The 5,182-nt window shown below is 33.3% G+C and overlaps 1 non-coding gene across 1 annotated transcript; it reads right to left on the bottom strand.

Annotated features, from left to right (window-relative positions):
* Positions 1 to 3,203: 3,203 nt before the first annotated feature.
* On the bottom strand, positions 3,204 to 3,339 carry LOC122795139. Its single transcript, XR_006363749.1, has one exon. It is a non-coding gene; the product is annotated as a U4 spliceosomal RNA (small nuclear RNA).
* Between the last annotated feature and the right edge of the window lie 1,843 nt (positions 3,340 to 5,182).

Genomic DNA, 5,182 nt, shown 5'->3' with positions numbered 1-5,182 from the left:
TGGGGAAACATAAAAAAACATCTGCAATGCTAATTCAACTTTAAAAGCCATCACCTTACTCGTGAAAAAGCATATAAGCACATAACAAATCAGCATTTTTTCCTTTTCTTTAAGTAAAAAAAGAAATATAATGTGTAAATATATTTAGGCACTGTACACACTCTTGGCAGAAGCAGATATTGAAAAATATATAACTCATACTGTCTGTAATAGCATAGCATTTATGAGAAAACTATCATATTAGCATTTAACTTGTTATAATTAAACAACACATAAAAACTAAATCTCAAAGCGTGAGGGAACCACAAGGCTTATTTAAGGGCTGAAAGCTGAGTTTGCATTTCTGACTTCACAATAAAGAAAGCAAAACTCTTCCTGTTTTCTAAAGAGAAAAAAGAATGAATAAACATATTTGTGTATATATAAACATTTTGTATACCCTTAGTAAGAATATATTTCACAGTAAATTACACATATTATCTGTAGGAACATATCCTTTATAAGAAAGAAATATATATATTCATCACATTTGTACCCAAACAGATAAATGAAATGTTAGGAAATTGAATCCGGAAGCTTTTTAAATGCTTTAAAAAAACATCTTTTGCTCCCTTAGGATCAGAACACATAAACCTTTTTTCATTAAATGTAAAGGACAAGGTATTTGGATAAGACATGCGAAATCTTATCCCTCCCTTTTATTAGGTCTGCACAATAGGGAGAAAGTTTTTGTCTGTTTAGTTTTATTTGAGGAGGAAAATCCTGTGAGAATGACAACTTATGTGATTTCCATATAAACTGTTTTTTACTTTTAGCTGCTTGCAAGATTTGAAAAGCATCTTGGAAATTTAATAATTTTGTATATATTATCCTTGGTGAAGAAGCATCTTGACTTGCACGTAGTGCTCTGTGTGCTCTCTCAACAGTTATATTTTTTGAGGATGCTTCACAGTTTAGTAATGCCTCAAAAATACTCTTGGACACAGACAGCAGATTATTTTTATCAAAAGATTCTGGCAGACCACGAATAATAATGTTGTTTCTGCGGCTCCTGGCTTCTAAGTCTATCAATTTAGATTGTATTTCAGAAATAGCTTTATCTTTAGACTTTAAATCATTTTCCAATGACTCAATTTTTATCTCCAAAGCTGAATTACTGTTTTCAATAGTACTCATTCTGTCATTTATTTGCTTTAAAGTATTACCAAAGTCAGTAAATTTTTCTGAGAAGTTTTGAATAGCACTTTGTATAGGCTTTAATGCTAGCTTTAGCTCATCTAAATAAAAGTTTGAGTCATTTAATTCTTTGTTACTTACTTTGGCAGGTTCAGGAGAATTTTTGGATGTTCTCAATCTTTTGGAAGTGGTATCTTTTTCAGGTGAGTGCACTGAAGAAAATTTGGCCTTCGTGGACTGAGCATCCATAGACTCCGATTTAGTAGCCATGCCCAGAGATTAGATGTTGTTACCAGGGTGACAAGTTTCAGGAAAATTCTGAAGCAGCAGGTGCCCAAATCAGATAACACCACAAACTGTTCTGAGGTAAAATATGTCACAAAATAAAAATTCCAAAGGTAAAAATATTCCAAATATATGTAGAAAACTTTGTAGAATCCTTTTATGAAAAAAACTGAGGAAAAATGTTAATCCCAAGTTGTAAAAAAATAGAGGTGTTACAAATCTGTGAGGAGCTCAAAGAATAGGGACTAGTCTAGTCGGCAGCCATCTTGGAATCCTTTTTTACCATATTTTAAATGTTGTACAAAGCGTGCCACAGTTTTTTGCAATATTTGCAGAAATAATTTGAACTTAATTTTAAGCTTTAATTTTCAGAATGATGGAAGTTTTAAATATCTGCCACAATGGTATTGTTCATTTCAAAAATGCGGTTTGCCGGATGTAAGCTCATTATACATCTCATTTCAGGTGCACATAGTGGTATAATTTCAAAATGAAACCTTGTGTAACAATGCAGACACAACTGAGTAAATAACATTGTGTTCCTCAGTCATTTTGAGCGATATCAGAAATATGTTATTCATTTCGACTGGCAAGAAACACTAAAATGCAAATATGCAAATGCAGTTGAGGCAGACAGTTTTAATGCCTCTTTCCCTTTTGTGCAACTACACTATTCTATCATATCATACTCCTAAAAAGTGTGTAGATTGACGAGTCACAGCATATTTTATTCTATCCACCTTTCTCATATCTCATGGGATCTGACTCTCTGCTGTGATTCCATTAACATCTTCCATCCACTGCTTCATAAAGACAAGCCTTTCACAATTGGAGCTATGAAGACTACTTTTCTAAGCTAATTAACTAATGTAATGTTTAAATATACATAATGTGCAAAGCAGGGTTTTTTGCTTAGAAAGTATCCATTGAAAAAAGTATTTCAAACCCTTTGGGAATTTAAAAATGTAACATTTTCAAACACCTGCTGTGGTGCCTACACTTGTACACAATGTTTAAGCCTGCTCCATCACTTTGCACACATATCAATCAAGCATCCTGAAGTGACTTAAGTAAATAAACTTCCCTTCAATCACAGAAGCACAAAGGCCAAGATTTATAATACTATTTTAAATGCAATCAAACTTGGACAAAGCAAAGAAATAGAACTCTGTTTGCTGAATAAATTGATAGGTTCTGTTTCATCCTGTTTTCCATAAAAATGCTGGCTGAACAATACCCCACAGTCTACATTTTAAATAGACAATCATTAAAATATGGATATAGTGCTACAACAACATGTTGATGGATCCAGAGGTCTACATCCATTTACAAAGTATTTTGATAAATTAAGACTGTCATTTCTACTGCTTACTGAAATACACTTTCAGAAGCTATGTAATGAAATGGGTCTCTTAAAAAATCCTACCCTACCTTAAAAACTTATATTGCAATGAAGAAGAAAATCTCCATGAAGTACTTTAATGACTTCATCTTACCAACATTATTAAAACATGGAAATTTATCTATCTTTATTACCGCATAACTACAATAACAAAAAACTTTTTACACCAATATTTACATAAACCAAAATGAGAAATGAACAATATGTCATAAAAGAGGTGTACTTCAAATCATCCGTTCTGAAAAATTGAAATATCAACTTTTTAAAAACACAACATGCTAAAAAAAATTTGTAAAAATAACAAATTTGTCTCCGAAGCCTAATTTTTACAATACATAAGTCTCCTGAGAGACGGTAAAAAATTGCCAAGTCTGTCAAAAAACAGACTTAACAGGGTATTGGGTAAAGTTTTCAAATAGCAATAATCACACCTCAGTAAACCTTCATTGGCTATGATATTACCACTGCGCAAAGCTAAAAAAGCAAACTGGGGCTCATCATTCCCTATATTGCGAAGACTTTGACAGCTTGTGGAGAATTTCCTGATGCATTCTGGGATCGAATATGCAAATAATGTCAAGTCTTTTCAACAAGGTTTGCCATGCTTTTTCCTTTGTAATTTTTAACACTCATTTTACTAAACTAGCATATCATTCTAAAATTTAAGAATGACACAATAGGTTTTTTCACATTACATAACACAATATTTCTATATTTTACCCATGTTTCCAAAATATCTCATAACACAGAAAAAGTACAGAAAATCTTTAATTCATAATGCTAAGGAGAATTCATAGACACTCTCACAAAAAACTTTAGCTACTGCACAATAGCTTAACATTAATTTCACAAATAAGATTTTTTAAAAGCACAAGAAGAGACTTTTTAGAAGATGCTCTTCTGATAGTATCTTTTTTACTTTGTATGTTAATTAAGCAGATCATCACTGCTATTATGCAATGCTTCTACTGTCTTAGGTATCTGATTATTCATAGTCAACTCTTATTATACTATCTAACTCAAAAGTCTGCATCAGATCTGTGGAAAGTTGATTTTATTTCCCTTTCTAATTTGCACTACTACAAATATATTATAGCTTCCATCCTTGGAAGTCTTATAATGACTGAATCTATGTTATAAGATATTCAGAAATCATGGAATGTTATGAATAATTCTATGAGCACATCTATACTATAGTTAGTGCAAATGTTTTTTTGCCTTTTTCCATAAAGTCTGAAGTAAGGATTCAACTTTGTCTCAACTTTGCCAACAATGGGCTTTGAGCTACTTACCGTTTAAGGAAATTAATTAGACGACTTTTGAATTAAAAATATCTTGATCTGTAAACTTGGACAGTACCTGCTTAATTACTGCTAAAACTGATCCATACCATTTGTGCTCCATCAGTAATCATGTTTAAGGGCCATGAGTCATCTCTCAGCAAACCTATATCTATGTTTTTGTGAGTTACAGTATACCTAATGAAATTTAATTGATATTTTTCTTTGGGCTACAAAATATCAATTCTATTTTGCTGTGCCTCCTTTCTTCTCCACATCTCTCTCTAATGCAGCAACTTCACAGTGATGTCATTTCTGAATTCTCATAGGTTTTCAATACCTATTTACTTTGTAACGCCAACAGGATATTACCTCAGTCAACAGACAGCAACTCGACAAATTCCAAGCAATATATCTTTTCAGGGACTATGAGTTTCCTGAAAGCTACGCTTACTCAGAAACACGGGTTCTGCTAATTATTGTACAACAAAAGGTGCATAGGAGACAATGATAAATTCTGTCTTAAAGATCATTCTGATTTCATTCGGTGCAGTTTTCAGAACTGCATCTATTGTAGGCAGCTTTTTTCATCACACACTAAAAAATACAGAAATATTCCCCGGGATTCATGAAGCTTGCACCAGGCGCAGGCGTAGCGTAGGCGGTATAATGCCAAATATGGCCGCCGAGCGATTCGGGTACGATCCAATTCCACGTGCACTACCAGCGTACGCCAGATCTGCGTAGCTCCCGGCGTAGGTATGCAAATCACACCATGCGCAGTACTGCAGCATGCAAATGAAGGTACATAGCGATTCATGAATTGGCGTAGGCATAGCGTAAGCCTACAGAAATGTAAACCAAAAAAAATGGTTTACATGTTGACAAACAGAACATTGGAGCCTTGGAAGTGGACCAGACTCATGTATTACAAAGTTAACATATGCCAATGGCTAAATATACAGCCAATGGCATAAGAAAAGATGCACAACACATAAAAAATAACATTTAATGTCATGGCCACAGTAACACAAAGAAC

The sequence above is a fragment of the Protopterus annectens genome, chromosome 2.part1, assembly GCF_019279795.1.
Source record: "Protopterus annectens isolate FY-2018-M chromosome 2.part1, PAN1.0, whole genome shotgun sequence".
NCBI lineage: Eukaryota > Metazoa > Chordata > Ceratodontiformes > Protopteridae > Protopterus > Protopterus annectens.
The sequence above is the reverse complement of the archived record's forward strand: the minus strand, read 5'-3'. Positions and strand labels throughout refer to the sequence as shown.